This window comes from Equus quagga, chromosome 5 (genome assembly GCF_021613505.1).
Source record: "Equus quagga isolate Etosha38 chromosome 5, UCLA_HA_Equagga_1.0, whole genome shotgun sequence".
In the NCBI taxonomy this organism is placed as follows: domain Eukaryota; kingdom Metazoa; phylum Chordata; class Mammalia; order Perissodactyla; family Equidae; genus Equus; species Equus quagga.
In genome coordinates this window covers 57,170,353-57,188,903 of record NC_060271.1, presented here as the reverse complement: position 1 = coordinate 57,188,903, position 18,551 = coordinate 57,170,353, and positions in this window count along the sequence as shown.

The window sequence follows — 18,551 nt, the reverse complement described above, 5'->3', positions numbered from 1 at the left end:
TGATAAAAGAAATCATCCCAAGGTCTGGACTGCCTAGGTCTTGGCGGCATCTTGGTGGGCGAGGTGGGGCCCTAAGTTGAAGGAGTCTGCACATGAAGGACGTGATATCCGCCTGAAGTCAGCCACACATCCTGTAACGCAGAGCACACCAGCAGCCTGTCCACACCTGCTGAAACCCCATCGAGAGAGGGACCACACACTGAACACTCAGCTCCAGAAGCAATCAGCCAGCTGATCACGCATCCCAAGATCCAATCCCCAGTGCCTTACTCACCACCCCTCTCTAGAACCCCTTAGAGAACCCCTCTTTGAGGCTACTCTCCCTGCTTTCCCAGACAGCCCAGGCTCTCTGTAGCCTGTGCCTTTCTCTTACCTACGTCCTGCTTAATTGCTTAATAAAACTGTCTTTGTCTTATTCTTTGGCTCTCACTTGAATTCTTTCCTGCGGGTGCCCAAGAACTCACTCCTGGGCTCCGGGCCCCATCAGGGCCCTTCTTGCTCTGAGCCCTGCAACACCTTCATATCAAGAGAAGTTGCCAGAGTTCCTGGAACACTGGGAATACAATGCAAATCGCACACAGCCTGGAGACCTCAATCTTCGGGGAAAACTGAAAGAACCGACCACACCCTGAAGGTCACTTTGGCTGAGCTCTGCCAAGAGGCCCAGGACAACGGGCTGCAGCTCTTGCCCACTGCCCTGACGCATCAGGGCTGCTCCCAAAGGAAGGTTAAGCTAAGACCTTTTGAGGTGCTCTATGGAAGGGCTTTTCCAGGTGATACAGGCTCAATAACGCACCCTGACAAAGAGATCGAACCAGCTGTAAAGCGCATAATTAACCTGGGGCAGGTGATGTCGAACCTTCATAAACACATCCATCTGGACCTCCCTTCCCCTACAGGAATAAAGCTTCATCCCTGTGAGCCAGGGGAGTGGGTGTACCTGAAAACCTGGACGTCTGGGTCCCCCCAGGACCAGCTTGAATCCATTTGGACAGGACCTTATCTGCTTTTGCTAACCACTCACTCTTCTCTTAAACTGCAAGATGTGACCTCCTGGATCCACCATACTCAGGTTAAGCAAACTCAAGAGCCAGAGACTGTTCACCATTCCCACGGACTCCTATTCCTGCAAACCAATATCAGAGCTGAAGTTCCCTTCAAGAAGGGTGGCGAAGCAAAGTAACGCCTGGATCTGCTGGCTGCCCTACGGTTTTTGTCCTCTTCACTTGTGCCTCGTTAACTTTCTACTTGTTGATGAAACTGTGCCTGCTGCCCAAAGGGTGGAGGCACTCCTCCTGTAACTCGGCTCTATTGTCTAACTCCACGTCGTCTTTTTTTTTTTTAAATAGATTGGCACCTGAGCTGACTGTTGCCAATCTTCTTTTTTTTTCTTTGCGCTGCTTCTTCTCAAAGCCACTCGGTATACAGTGGTATACTCTAGTTGTAGGTCCTTCTGGTTGTGCTATGTGGGACACAACCTCAGCACGGCCTGATGAGCGGTGCCATGTCCGTGCCCAGGATCCAAACCGGCAAAAGCCTGGGCCACCAAAGCAGAGTACACAAACTTAACCACTCGGCCACGGCCTCTCTGAAGGACCCTCGGTCTTTTAGTGGTCCCCCACCTACTGCAGTGGAATCAGGCCCCTCAGCTGAAAACCTAAAACGTGTAAATCTTGCCCCAGTAGCAAATGACATCAACCACGAGTAGATAGCGTATCTAAACTGCACTTCAGCGAAACTTGTTATCAATGCTCACCAGCGGAAGGCAACATAACCCACTCCTCTATATACCCTCTCACTTTTAATGTTACTAGTACTCAATCCTGAAGCCCAAATGAAACTCCCTGATGCTCTGAAAGTGAAAGGGGTGGAAAAAGCCAGAGGGGAAATAATCAAAACCAGTGCAAAGTTTGGACAGGGATACAAAAGCCCGCTGGATACTGGAGGCTTGCTTACCTGTCTCCTGGGGTAGCTGGAAGGCAGCCACAGGCCCCATCAACTATAACTTAACTCATAGGGGACTGTTATCTCCTTGTTGCAGAGATAATACGCCTGGTTGGGGCATTACATTACTCAATTGGCATGACAGTACCACGCCCCCATGGGCCTGCGCACCCCCAGCATATGCCTTCCTCTGTGGGGCACCACACCACAGCTCCCTATCATCCCCTTCTGCGGTTTTCCTTTCTCTGCTGCTCGCAGTAGCTCATCCATGCTTAGGTAATGTACAACACATGGGACGATGTACAACGGGAATGCGAGGTCCCACAGGAATCAGAATATACAACCATATCCAACACCAGCCCAGAGGAAAAAGCGCTAGTGGATTGCTCCTCTCAGCAATAAGGCTGACAGCTGGACTGGCTGCTCCCTGGGGAGGACTCAAATACCATGAACTGACCCTAAGGAACAGAACTAAATCTCTTGAAACACTGGCCAAGAATACAGGAAAATTACTCCAAAACATACAAATAACCTTAGAGTCACTGGTGAACATGGTGCTGGATAACAGAATAACCTTGGATTACCTGCATGGAGAGCAAGAAAGCATGTGCATCATAACTAAAACCTGAGGCCGCACATGGGGAAACACTTCAGGGGAAATAAGAAGTAATTATTAAAGAAATATCTGACCAGGCTGCACAGCTACACACCTTTAACCAAAAGGTCAGTACAGCCAGCAAGATATGGGACAATGTGAGAAAAGGCCACTCCCTCCCCAGCCTGGCTTCTGCCTTTGATAGGCCCCTCTGTAATTCTCCCATTCCTTTCAATTTTTGGTACATCCATCTTTAATATGCCAGTTAAGTTTATCAGCTCTTGATGAGAAAAGTTCAAGTTACAAGTCATAGTTACGCGACGGTATCAACCATTACAAAACTTCTCAGACAGCCCCGAAACTGACCTTAGCCTGGCAGCAGGAGAGTTTTACCCCTGAAACTCCCCTGACAACCACCGCAGCCAGCAGGAAGCAGTCACAGAAGACTGAATGCCGTCCCTAGTCCCTCAAGAATGAGGAGTAAAATATATCAAGGGGGATTCTGTGACCAGGGAATCAGCCTAACAAAGGGTTACTGAGGGTCTGGTCATCAACTAACATAATGGCCAAGTATTTTTCAGACAAAAAGAAACTATGTTCTCTTTTGCAGAGGTTGCTGTCCCTGTTTTGCAGATGTTGCTGTTTTGCAGAGAAATCACAAGTGTGCAAAAAGACTCCTGCAAACTGGTCGGCACCAATGTCCTAAAATTACCTTAACTGATTAGCATCTTAAAATCCCCTCCTCTGTGAGGGTCCAACCATTTTTAAGTCATGCCATATATGTGATAACATGTATACATGCACCGTAAAAGAACATAGTTGTTAGAGTCGTTAAAGTTGTTATGCAAATAAACCCTGACCCTCCACTCTCTTTTGTATAAAGTCTCCAACAGCCCTGAGATCGGGGAGATGCTGTTTCCAGAGTTATCCCCAGTATTCTCCATTGCTTGTGCAGGCAATAAAACTTTTCTTCACCCACTTCTGCCATGCTTATGCTTGTCAGCTCCACACTCACCCAGAGAGGGACCCACTAAGTTTGGTTACGTATGTATAGCGGAAAACAGTATACATAGGATTCAGCACTGTCCAGGGTCTCAGGCATCCACTAGGGGTCTGGGAATGTATCCACCATGAGTAAGGGGGAGCTACTGTACACAATGCTGGGCCTTTGGAAAAGGTGTTCAACAGAACTTTCATGTCTTTATTAGGTCCCAGATACCCAGTTTAACAAGAGATGATGGTCTCCTCAAAAAACTCCTTTTCAGATTCCAGTCTGCCAAACAGACCCTGAAAGTGTGCCTCAGTCGTGCCCCAGACCTTAAATTCTAATAATTCATGGCCCCTAGGCTGCCTCACCCCCTCACACACACTTTAAGAAACTTTCCTGAGCATCATGGCACAGTAAGCTCTCCTCTTAGACTCTCCCCTCTAAGATACAACTAAAAGGACACTCATACACTAAGAGAGGGCATTCAAACAACACAAAAGACGTGTGAGAGACCCACAGAGCCATACATCTGAAGAGGGAGGTGCTGGACCCCCCGGAGGAAGTGGAAGGGGCTAAGGGGGATCTTCTTTTCCTCTTGAATAGCAGCGATCCCGGGACTGTGCATGACTGTGAGAGAAAAGACGGAGGGGCAACCCTCCATGGGAAAACCATTGCTGTCCAAGTTCCCTCACAGCCTGTGGGAAAGCCCCACACACAGGAGGCTAAGCTACTAAGGGAGTGTATTCTTAAGACCAGCACCTCAGGAGAGCAGATAGTGAGGGCCCAGCAAGAACAGCCTGGGATCCCACAGGCTGAAGGAAGCGCTCCTCTCCCGACCCAGCACTACAGCTCAGTGGTCAGCCAGAGTGTCCACACAGACAGAAAAGCAGTCAGTGCCTGGGAGGATAGCCCAGTGAAAGAAAGCACCCCACTCCTCGCCTGGTACCTGAGACCAGCAGCTGGCCTAAGTGCTGCACAGAGAGAAAATCAGTCAGTGGCTGGAGTGCGGGAGCTGTGGACTGTGTTGGGCTCAGAATATAGAGCTCCACACCCACACCTAGTGGCGGCAGGTGGGAGCTGCGAGCAGATACTATCACTGTGCAGAGGCACAAATCCACACCACCCAGCAGTATGAAAAAGTATATTAACATCCAGACCAGAAGGAAAATGACAAGTACCAAAAAACCAATACTGAAGGCACAGAAATTTATAATCTAAATGACAGAGAATTCAAAACAGCTATCATAAAATAACTCAGTGAGTTACAAGAAAACATGGAAAGACAAGTCAAAGAAATCAGGAACTTCTTCACAAAAGAGATGGAAACTATAAAGAACCAATCAGAAATGTTGGAGATAAAAAATACAATGGATGAGATAAAGAACACTCTGGACTCCCTAATCAATAGAGTTGATACTATGGAGAACTGAATTAGTAATTTAGAGGACAGAAATAAAGAAATGCTTCAGATGGAAGAGGAGAGAGAACTAAGACTAAAAAGAAATGAAGAAATGCTCCAAGAAATCTCTGACTCAATTAGGAAATGCAACATACAGATTTTAGGTATTCCAGAGTGAGAAGAGGAGAATGGAGCTGAAAGCTTGTTCAAAGAAATAATAGCTGAGAAGTTTCCAAATCTTGGGAACAAGATGGAATTACAAGTGAAAGAAGAAGATAGAACTCCTAAGTACATCAATGTAAAAAATTTTTCTGAAAAATATCTGGCAAGATGACAGGCTAAGCGGTGTCAGCATTCATCTTCCCCACAAAAACCAGAAACAAGAAACTACAAGCCAATGAAAATAGCTGTTGGAAAGCTCTAGACTACAACAAAGCAGCAGCAGAAACCCTGCAGAGCTCAAAAACTAACGATGGCCACACAGGAAAGTTTAGGGAGCATTTTACCTGTATCACCCCATCCCCCTGTCCAGAGCAAATAAAGGACAAGAGGGGTCCCCTCAGAGGGATTTCATCCCATGGGAAAAGGGGAACAAGAGGACCCAGCAATCCTTGTCCCTGCCATGGACATTTGCAGCCTTTGCTACGAGGAGCACAGACAGTCTTCACCAACGCTGGACCAGCTGACACAGCTACTCAAGGTCCCCACTGCAGTGTCTCCTCCCCAGCACTGGAGCTGCCATGGCAGTGAGGTCTGCCCCCAAGGGCCCTAGGTGCTGCAGGACTCTGCTCTCCATGATTGGCATTAGAGTGCCTTCTGACCTGTGGAACTGGAGCTGCCCCTGCTCTGTGTCCCACCCTTGGGGCCAAAGTCATGACTTTGACCTACCATTACCAAGGCTGCACTGCTGCTGCTCTGCACCCTTGCCTCTGCGTCCTGACGTGTGGCTTTCATGGCCATCACTGGGGCCATGATGCTGCTCTTCTGCATCTACCCACTGGGTACCAAGTTGCAACACTCACAAGCCATCACCAGGGAATGCTACTATTGCCCTGATCTGCCTCCTGAGTCCTAAGTCAGGGCTTTCATCTTCCATCATAGGGGCTGTGCTGCTGCCGCTACTTCTCTGTGCCCCACCCCCTGGGTCATAAGTCCAGGCACTGACCTGCCATCCCCAGGCTGTGCTGCTGCAGCTCTGTGTTCCCGCAGCTCTGTGTTCCCCTGCTGGTTCCTCACTTGAGGCTTTGATCCAGCATAACTGAGGCCAAGCTGTTGGTGCTCTGCATCTGCACCCTGGGTTCAGAGTCAGAACCTTGATACATCATCCCCAGGGCATGATGATGCTGCCCCCTGCCTCCATGGCACCGCAGCACCCTCATCCTGGGGTCTGTGTTGCTGCTGCATCCCCTTGCCCTTGGGGCCCAAGTCACTGTACTGAGCCCTAGACCCAGACCCTGTTTCCACAGCACATTTCCAATGCCAGCACATCAAGCACTGACGCCACAATCATGGCAAGCGTACCTATGCCCCAGGCCCCTGGTGCCATGGTAGTTCTACTGGACAAGTGCTCCACTGCCAAGCTGAGTATCAGCACAACAACCTGGTGCCAAGTGAGATCCCCTCAACTAGAACTTCCTCCCATGGGCAACAAAGGAGAGCAGGAGGACTCCAGCCACCTTCACCAGCAAGTCCTCAAATGGCCATAGTCTCCACTGCCAACAACAGGTCCTCCACATTCTTGACCACCAAAGATTCCCACAGCCTTCGCTGACATTGACCTCAGCTAACAGAGCTGTATGGGGACTATGCTGCTGTGCCCTCCCTGGAACCAGAGATGGACCCCACTCATCTGGCACCCAGACAGCTACCTTCAAGTGATAGTCTTACACCAAGGCCAGTCTGTAAAGGCTGCAAGAGGTGATGTCTCTCTCATCTGTTCAGACATTGACACAGAGTCACTAGAAACCCAAAAAGCAAGACAAAATGACATCACAAAAGGGACGCAATCATTTTCCAGCAACTGATCCCAAAGAAGTGGAACTCTGCAAGTTACCCGAAAAAGAACTCAAAATAACTATTTTAAAGAAGTTCCATGAAATTCAAGAGAACACAGTGAGTCAACTCTATCAACTCAGGAAAACAACACATGCACAAAACACGAAGTTCAACAAAGTCTTAGAATCATAAAAAAGAACCAAACAGAAACTCTGGAGGTGAAGAATACAATGAATGAAATGAAAAGTGCAAGAGAGAGCTTCAACAACAGGCTACATGAGCAGAAGAAAGAATTCGTGAATTTAACGACAGCATCTTTGTTTGTTTGTTTGTTTAAAGATTGGCACTTGAGCTAACATCTGTCACCAATCTTCATTTTTCCCTCCTTCTTCTCCCCCATGTACCCTCAGTAAATAACTGTATATTCTAGTTGCCAGTGTCTCCAGTTGTGCTATGTGGGACACCACCTCAGCATGGCCGGATGAGCAATGCCATGTCTGTGCCCAGGATATAAACTGGCGAAACCCCGGGACACCAAAATGGAGTGCATGAACTTAACCACTTAGCCATGGGGCCAGTCCAAGACAGATTGTTAACACCATACAATAAGAGGCAAAAAGAATTATGAATGAAAAAGAGTGAAGAAAACCTATGTGAACTACGGTGCACCATCAAGCGAAAAAATATTCACATTATGAGTGTCAAAGGAGAAGAAAGGGACAGAAAATCATTTAAAGTAATAATATGGATGAAAACTTGCGAAAATCTGGGGAGACATATGGATCATCCAGGTATATGAAACCCAAAGGTCCCCAAACAGATTTAACTCAAGAAGATCTTCACTGAGACACATTATAATGAAACTCTCAAAATCCAAAGACAAAGACAGAATTTTGAGAGCAGCAAAAGAGAAAAAAGACTCAACACACATAATGGAACCCAACAAGGCAATCAGTAGACTTCTTAGCAGAAAGCTTGCAGACCGGGAGAGAGTGGAATGACACAGTCCAAGTGCTCAAAGAAAAACTGCCACCCAAGAATACTCCACCCTGCAAAGCTGTCCTTCAGAAGACAGGGAGAGATGAAGACTTTCCCAGACAAACAAAAGCTGAGGGATTCATCATCAATAGACCACCCTTACAAGAAATGGTAAAGGGAGTTCTTCAAACTGAAATGAAAGGACACTAAGTAGTAACATGCAAACTTATGAAAGTATAAAACTCACTGGTAAAGCTAAATACATACCGTAGTCCCTCCTCATGTGTGGTTTTGCTTTCTGCAGTTTCAGTTACCCATGGCCTGAAGATTAAATGAAAAATTCCAGGGGCCAGGGATGGAAAAATTCCAGCAGTGAAATCTGCGCACTCTGCTCTGGTGGCCCAGGGTTTGCCACTTTGGATCCCAGGCAACGGACCTACGCACTGCTTACCAAGCCATGCTGTGGCTGGCATCCCACATACAAAATAGAGGAGGATGGGCAGAGTTGTTAGCTCAGGGCCAATCTTCACCCCCCACCAAAAAAATTCCAGAAATAAACAATTTGTAAGGTTTAAATTGCAAACTGTTCTGAGTAGTGAGACAAATTCTTGTGCCGTCGAACTCTGTCCCACCTGAAATTCAGAAGGAGGAAAAAGAAATTCATACTAGTTTTGCTGTTGTGCCTCAAACTACAAAAGGTACAGCGACACTGAATGATAAATGCTTAGTTAAGATGGAAAAGACATTAAATTTATGGGTGGAAGACATGAACATAAAATGTGTGCCGACTGACAACAAAGTGTTGCACCAGAAAGCACTGAGCCCATACGAAGGCTTCAGCAACAAGTCCCCTGAAACAAGTGACACCTAGCCACTTACCACAAGTAAGGGATGGTTACGCAGATTCAGGAAAAGGTTTAGAGTGAAAAACATAAAAATTATTAGAGAGGCTGCTTCTGTCAATGAAGAAGCTGCTGCCACATTTCCAGCAGAGTTGAAGAAATTAATTAAGGAGAAAGAATACCATTGAAAGCAAGTCTTCAATTGTGATAAAACTAGGCTCCTCTGGAAGAAGATGCCCAGTAGAATCTACATTCATAAAAATATAAAGGAGGCATCAACGGCATAAAACAGGGACTGACATATTAACTCTAGCACTATGTGGCAACACTGTGGGGCATATGACAAAGCCAGGTGTAGCGTACACAGTGGAGAACTTGTGCACTCTAAAAAGCAAAATTTTCTGCCTGTGTTCTGGCAATATAATCAGAAAATGCGGGTGACAGCCATCTCATTTATGAAATTGTTCCACCAACGCTTCATCCCAGCAGTGAAAACACTTGGAAGAAGAGGGTTGGAATTTAAAGTTCTATTAATAATAGACAATGCACCTAGCCATCCCAAATCTGTTTGCTACGAAAATTAAAACGTTGAGGTTTTATTTTTACCTCCAAACACAACCTCATTGTTTTAGCCCCTTGACCAGGGCACCATTTGGTTTGTCAAGGCCACATAACTTGCCTAGTATTTGATCGCATTCAATCAGCAATTGATGTAGACCATAATCTGGATATAGTGCAGTGCTGGAAATCATTCATTACTGCTGATTCAGTGACATTCATGAAAGCTGTAACGGATGAATTAAAATCAGAAACTGTAAATGCCTCCTGGAAAAACATATGGAGTGAAGTCATCAATTATTTGCAAAGCTTCCCAGGCATCAACAGGGAAGTTAGGAAAATCATTCATGCAGCAAGAAGTTAGTGGAGAGGGAATTGCTGACATGCTTGATGAAGAAGTGGAAGAACACATTGAAGGCCATCGAGAATTATTAACAAATGAGGAATGGGAAGAATTTGTTGAGTCATCTGCAAAGGAAGAGAAGAATGAAGAAGAAACTGAAGCAGAACCAGCAACAGGGACGTTACCGAAATTGCGGAAGTTTTCCAATTGTACAGACATTAAAGGATAAAATTATGGAATATGATTCTCAGATGTAATGCAGCATTAAAGTCACCCACATGATCACCGAAGGATTACCACCTCTGCAGCAACACTTCGATGAGTCAAAAAGAAAGAGATGACAGTTTCCAATTACAATGTTCTTCCAAAAGATTTTGCAAAACAAACTTGCAACTATCAATGATCCCCAACCACCTACACTGTCTGCTCCTGACATCCAACCATAGTCATCATCAGGGCCTGACGAACCTCGTTCTGAGGTATTGTCAGAAGGCTAATACCAGCCTAACACTACATCACATTGCCTACATCTTTCACCTCACGTCACCTCATCACAGAGGCACTGTATCATCTCACATCATCCCAAGAACAAGGGTGAGTACAGTACAATAAGACACTTTGACAGAGAGACCATAGTCACATAACTTTTATCAACTATTATGATTATTGTTAGTAATCTCTTACTGTGCCTCATTTATAAATTAAACTTTATCACAGGTATGTATGCATAGAGAAACACAGTAGGAGAGATGTCAGCAACATGGTGGAGTGAGCTGTTCCCATTGTCTCTTCCCCTTCAAACTACAACTAAATGGACATTCACTGATAAGCCCTGTACACGCTTGCAACTGCTCTTCTGGCACTGAAGTGCCCATAACACCACTGTGGCCCCAGGGGTGGCAGCATGCCTTCACACAACTGCATGAACAAGTGACAGCAGCCCTGAGCAACCGTGTGATCACTTTCCTGTCTGGTGGGAGGGCCCAGAGTACTTTCGCACTCCCAGGGAGTGGCCCAGGCTTGGACAGAGTGGGGAGGTCACGCCCACCAAGCACAATGGCTGGTGCAACCTAGGAAATGGCAGTAGATCTGAAGGCCCAGAGGAATGAGCTCCCAGCTGCAGTGAATACCCATAGTACTGCTGCGGCCCCGAAGGGAGGAGCACGTCTCAGCAGGACTGTGGGAGCAGGTGGCCGCAGGCCTGAGCCCCCAAGTGATGGCTTTCTTGTCCAGTGGGAGAGCCCACAGTGCTGCCATGGTCCCAGGGAGGGGCTCAACCTTGGACCCAGTGGGGAGGCCAGGCCATGCCCACCAAGCACAATGGCTGGTGTGACCCTAGGAGATGGTGGCAGATCTGCAGGCCCAGGTGAACAAGTTCTCAGCTGCTGTGAATGCCCAGGGTACCACTGCAGCCCTGAAGGGGGGAACGGCATTTTGGCGGGACAGAGGTGGCAGCCTTGAGCCCCCACATGATCACTTTCCCATTTGGTGGGAGAGCCCACAGTGCCACTGCAGTCCCCATGAGTGGACCAGGCTCGGACACCACAGTGGAGAGGGATCGTCGCAGGCTCGGAACACACAACTCCTGCCTCCCCTTCCAGTGGCAACAGGTGGAATCTATGCTAAGGCACAAATCCCCATCATCAAATAGTATGAAGAGGTATATTAATACTACAGATGATAAGAAAAAAAAGACAAATGCCCAGAAATCAATCCTGAAGGCACAGAAAACTACAATCTAAATGACAGAAAATTTAAAATAGCTGTCATAAAAAAACTCAATGAGTAACAAGAGAACTCAGAAAGACAGCACAATGAAATCAGGAACAAAATTCATGAAGAGAGGGAATTCTTCACAAAACGGCTTGAAACTATAAGGAAAAACCAATCAGAAATGTTGTTGATGAAAAACACAATCAATGAGATAAAGAAAAGCCTGGAGTCCATAAATAACAGTGCTGATATTATGGAGGACAGAATTAACAATTTTGAAGACAGGAATATAGAAATGCTTCACATGGAGGAGAGAGAACTGAGACTAAAAAGATACGAATAAAATCTCTGAGCAATATCTGACAAATTAGGAGATGCAACATAATGATTGAAGGTATTCTAGAGGGAGAAGAGGGGGCGAAAGGAGCAGAGAGCTTGGTCAAAGAAAAAATAGCTGAGCACTTCCCAAACCTGGGGAAGGAGCTGGAATTACATATAAACGAAGCTAACAGAACTCCTAATTACATCAATGTATAAAGTCCTTCTCCAAGGCATACATTAGGAAAACCGGCAAAAGCAAATGACAAAGAAAAAATATTAAGGGCAGGAAAGCAGAAGAAAATAACCTAAAAAGTTACTCCTGTCAGGCTTTCAGAGGATTTCTCAGCAGAAAACTTAAGAGTCTAGGAGAGGGTGGAAGGATATATTCAAAATTCTGAAAGACAAAACCTTCAGCCATGAATACTCTATCCAGCAAAAATATCCTTCAGATATGATGGAGAAATAAAAACTTCCCCAGATAAACAAAACCTGAGGGAGCTCATCACCACAAGATCCCCCCTTCAAGGAAACGATCAAGAAGGCACTCACAACTGAAAAAAAAGAAAGGGTTTACAAAGCCTAAAGCAAGGAGATAGACACACAGACAAAATCAGAAAATTCTAACTCTCTTTCAGAACAGGTTGGCAAACACGTAATTATGTCATTAAAGATAAAGGGAAGGAAAATATCAAGAATATAATCACTTCATTTTAACCACAAACTCACAACACAAAACGGAATAAGTTATGACAACAACAACTTAGAAGGGGAAGAGGAAAGAGATGGAAACTGCTTACACTAAGGGAACGAGAAGCTATCAGAAAAGAGACTATCTCATCAACAAGATCTTTTATACCAACCTCACAGTAATGACTAAACAGAAAAGCAGAACAGAGACACAAATCATAAATAAAGAGAAAACCATCATAGAGCACCACCAAACTCAACTCTCATTTCAAAATACACAGGACAAAAACAAGGGACATACAGAACAACTGGAAAACAGGTGAGTAAATGGCAGCATTGAGCTCTCATGTATCAACAATCACTCTAAAGTTAAACGGACTGAATTCCCCAATCAAAAGACAGAGTGACTCGATGGATTAAAAAACAAGACCCCAAAATATGCTGCCTCCAGGAAACACATCTCAACTCTAAAGACACTCTGAAGGCTTAGAGTGAAGGGATAGAAGACCACACTCCAAGCTACTGGCAAACGGAAGAAAGGAGGTGTTGCTACACCTATATCAGACAAAGCAGACTTCAAGATAAAAAAAAGACAATGAGAGACAAAAGGGGCAGTATACAAATATAAAAGGGACACTCCACCAAGAGGACATAACACTTATAAATATATATGCCCTAACATAGGAGCACCAAAGTACATAAAGCAACTATTAACTGACCTAAAAGGAGATATTAACAGCAACACAATAATAGTAGGGAACCTTAACACTGCACTTTCATCAATGGATAGATCATCCAAACAGAAAGTCAACAAGGAAATAGTGGAACTAAACGAAAAACTACACCAGATGGACTTAGGTATACAGAGAACACTCCATCCAAAATCAGCAGAATATACCTTCTTCTTAAATGGGTACGGAACATTCTCAAAGAGAGACCATTATGTTGGGAAACAGGGCAAGCTTCAATAAATTTAAGGAGATTGAAATCATATGAAGCATCTTTTCAGACCATAATGCTATGAAACTAGAAATCAACTACAAGAAAAACGCTGGGACATGACAAATATGTAGAGACTGACCAACAGGTTACTGAACAGCCAATGAATCATTGATGAAATTAAAGGATAAATAAAAAAACATCTAGAGACAAATGACAATTAAAATACACCAGACCAACACATATGGGATGCAGCAAAAACGTGACTAAGAGGGAAATTCACAGCAATACAGGACCAACTTAACAAACAAGAAAAATCTCAAATAAGCAATCTCAAGGTACACGTAACAGAATTAGAAAAAGAAGAACAATCAAAGCCCAAAGTCAGTAGAAAGAGGGAAATAATAAAAATTACAGCAGAAATAAATGAAATTGAAACCACAAAAACAGTACAAAGGACCAATGAAACTAAGAGCTGGTTCTTTGAGAAGATAAACAAAACTGACAAGCCCTTAGCCACACTTACTAAGAAAAAAACAGAGAAGGTTCAAATAAATGAAATTAGAAATGAAAAAGGAGAAATTACAATGGATAACACAGAAATACAAAGGATTATAAGAGAACAAAATGAAAAACTAAATGCCAACAAATGGGACAATCTAGAAGAAATGGATAAATTCTTACATTTATACAACCTCCCAAAACTGAACCAAGAAGAAATGGAGAATCTGAATAGACCAGTAACAAGTAAAGAGACTGAAACAGTAATCAAAAACTCCCAAAAAATAAAAGTCCAGGACCAGACAGCTTCTCTGGAGAATTCTACCAAACATTCAAAGAAGATTTAGTACCTATCTTTCTCAAACTATTCCAAAAACTTGAAGAAGACAGAACACTTCCTAACACATTTTATGAGGCCAACATCACCCCGATCCCAAAGCCAGACAAGGACAACACAAAGAAGGAAAATTACAGGCCAATATCACCGATGACCATAGATGCAAAAATCCTCAACAAAATATTAGGAAACTGACTACAGGAATATATCAAAAGGATCATCCAAACATACACACATACATACATACATACATGATCAAGTGGGATTTATACCAGAGACCCAGGGATGGTTCAGCTTCCACAAATCAATCAATGTGATACACCACATCAACAAAATGAGGAATACAAACCACACGATCATCTCAATAGATGCTGAGGAAGCATTTGACAAGATCCAACATACATTTATGATAAAAAGTCTCAACAAAGTAGGTATGGAAGGAAAGTACCTCAACAGAGGGGGCCAGCCCAGTGGTGCAGCGGTTAAGTTCATACGTTCCACTTCTCGGTGGCCCGGGGTTCACCAGTTCAGATTCCAGGTGCGGACATGGCACCGCTTGGCAAAAGCCATGCTGTGGTAGGCGTCCCATGTATAAAGTAGACGAAGACGGGCGTGGATGTTAAGTCAGGGCCAGTCTTCCTCAGAAAAAAGAGCAAGACTGGCAGTAGTTAGCTCAGGGCTAAACTTCCTCAAAAAAAAAAAAAAAGAAAGTACCTCAACATAATAAAGTCCATATATGACAAGCCTACAGCCAACATTATGCTCAATGGGGAAAACTGAAAGCCATCCCTGTGAGAGCAGGAACAAGACAAGGGTGCCCACACTTGCCACTCTTACTCAACATAGTACTGGAGGTTTTGGCCAGAGCAATTTGGCAAAAGAAAGAAATAAAAGGAGTCCAAACTGGTAAGGAAGAAGTGAAACTCTGTATACGACATGATCTTATAGATAGAAAATGCTAAAGAATCCACTGGAAAGCTATTAGAAATAATCAACTACAGCAAAGTTGCTGGGTACAAAATCAACTTTTAAAAATCGGTTGCATTTCTATACTCTAATAACGAACTAACAGAGAGAGAACTTCAGAATACAATCCCATTTATAATCGCAACGAAAAGACTAAAACGTCTAGGAATAAATTTAACCAAGGAGATGAAAGACTGATACACTGAAAACTCTAAAATGTTATTGAAAGAAATCAAGGATGACAAAGAAATGGAAATATATTCTATGCACACGGATTGGAAGAATAAACACGGTTAAAATGTCCATACTATCTAAAGCAATCAACAGATTCAATGCAATCCCAATCAGAATCCCAGTGACATTCATCACGGAAATAGAAAAACGAATCCTGAAATTCATAGGGGGCAACAAAAGACCTCAAATAGCTAAAGCAATTCTGAGAAAAAAGATCAAATCTGGAGGCATCACAATCCCTGACTTTAAAACATACCACAAAGATATAGTAATCAAAACAGCATGGTACTAATAGGAAAACACACACACATATCAATGGAACAGAATTGAAAGCCCAGAAATAAAACCACACATCTACGGACAGGTAATCTTCAACAAAGGAGCCAAGAACATACACTGGAGAAAGGAAAGTCTCTTCAATAAATCATGTTGGGAAAACTGGAAAGCCACACACAAAGGAATGAAACCAGACCCTTATGTTTCACCACACACAAAAATTAACTCAAAACGGATCAAAGATTTAAAGGTAAGACGTGAAACCACAGAACTCCTGGAAAAAAATACAGGCAGTACACTCTTTGACATCAGTCTTAAAAAAGTCTTTTCCAATACCATGTCTATTTGGGCAAGGGAAACAAAAGAAAAATAAACAGATGGGACTTCATTAGACTAAAGGGCTTGTGCAAGGCAAAGGAAACCATGAATAAAACGGAAAGACAACCCAACAACTGGGAGAAAGTATTTGCAAATCATATATCCGACAAGGGGTTAATCTCCAAAATAAAGAACCCATACAACTCAACAACAAAAAAGCAAACATGCTCAAAAAATGCGCAGAGGATATGAACAGACATTTTTCCAAAGAAGATTTACAGGTGGCCAACAGGCACGTGAAAAGATGTTCAACATCACTAATTATCAGGGAAATGCAAATCAAAACTACAGTGAGATATCACCTTATACCTGTTAGAATGACTATAATTAGCAAGACAAAAACAACAAATATTTGAAAGGACGTGGAAAAAGGGAACCTTCATACACTGCTGGTGGGAGTGCAAACTGGTGCAGCCACTATGGGAAACAGTATGGAGATTGCTCAAAAAATTAAAAACAGAAATACAAAATGACTCAGCTATTCCACTACTGGGTCTTTATCCAAAGAACATGAAATCAACAATTCAGAGACTTACGCACCCCTATGTTCACAGCAGCATTATTCACAATAGCCAAGATGTGGAAGAAACCTAACTGCCCATCCACTGATGAATGGATAAAGAAGATCTGTAAAGAATAGATATATGTACACAACGGAATACTACTCAGCCATAAAAAAGACAAAATTGGGAGCCGGCCTCCTGGCCTAGTGGTTAAGTTCGCACGCTCCACTGCAGGTGGCCCAGTGTTTTGTCGGTTCAAACCCTGGGCACAGACATGGCACCACTCATCGAGCCATGCTGAGGTGGCATCCCACATGCCACAACTAAAAGGACCCACAACTAAGAATATACAACTATGTACTGGGGGTCTTTGGGGAGAAAAAGGAAAAAAAATAAAATCTTTAAAAAAAAAAAAAAAGACAAAATTGTCCCATTTGCAACAGCATAGATGGAACTTGAGGGTGTTATGTTAAGTGAAATAAGCCAGACAGAGAAAGAGAAATACCATATCATTTCACTCATATGTGGAAGACAAACACATGGATGAAGACAACAGATTAGTGGTTACCAGAGGGAAAGGAGGTTGGGGAATGGGCATAAGGGGTAAAGGGGTACATACACATGTGACTGACAAATAATATACACCTGAAATTTCACAATGTTATAAACTATTATGACCTCAATAAAAAAAAAAACCAGTACATATAGGGTTTGGTTCTATTCACAGTTTCAGGCATCCACTGGGGGTCTCAGAATGTATCCCCCATGGATAAGGGGGGACTACCGTAGTCAAATTCAAAATACTCCAATACTGCAATGGTGGTGTGTCAACCACTTTCAACTCTAGCATATAGGTTAAAAGACATAAATACTGAAAATAACTTATGGCTACAATAGTTTGTTAATGGACACATAATATAAAAAGATGTAAATTATGACATCAACAATATAAAATGTGGTGGGGGGCAAGTCAATGTGTAGAATCTCTTATGCAATTAAAGTTAACTAGTTATCAGCTTAAAAGAGACTATCGTAAATTGTACTACGAAAGCCTCATGGAAATCATAAAGCAAAAACTTACAACAGATACACTAACGATAAAGAGAAAGAATCCAAGCATACCACTATAAAAAATCATCAATTCAAAAAGAAAGACAACAACAGAAGAAGAAAGAAACAATCAGAGAACAAGTAACAAAATGGTGATAGTCTTTATCTATCAATAATTACCATAAAGGTAAATGGTTTAAATTCTCTAATTAAAAGACACAAAAGTGGCTGAGGATAAAAAAAAAATAAGACCCAACTATATGCTGCCTACAGGGACTAACTTAAGCTGTAAGACAGTCATAGGCTAAAACTGGAGACATGGCAAAGACATTCCATGCAAATGGAAACCAAAAGAGAGCAGGGGTAGCTATACGTAATATACTTATGTATACTTAATATAAGGCAAAATAGAATTTAAGTCAAAAGTTGTAACAAGAGACAAAGGAAGGTCATTATATAAAGACAAAGGAATCAATTCATCAAGAGGATACAACAATTACAAATATATACATATATACATACCCCATATCAGAGTACCTAAATATATTAAATAATCATTAACACATGGGAAGTCAGAAACAGCAATACAATAATAGTAGCAGAGTTCAATACCCTACTTTCAACAACAGATATCATCCAGAGATAAAATCACTAAGAAAATAATGGACTTGAACTACACTTTATACCAAATTGATCTAACAACATGTACAGAACATGCCATCCAACAGCAGCAAAACATACAGGCATACTTCGTTTTATTGCGCTCTGCTTTACTGCACTTCACAGGTGTTGCATTTTTTCACAAAGTGAAGGTTTGTGGCAACCCTGTATGGAGCAAGTGTGTCTATGGAGCATTTTTCCAACATCATTTGCTCACTTCGTGTCTCTGTGTCACATTTTGGTAATTCATGCAACATTTCAAACTTTTTCATCATTACTATTATATTTGTTATGGTGACCTTTGATCAGTGATTTTTGATGTTACTATTGTAATTGTTTAGGGG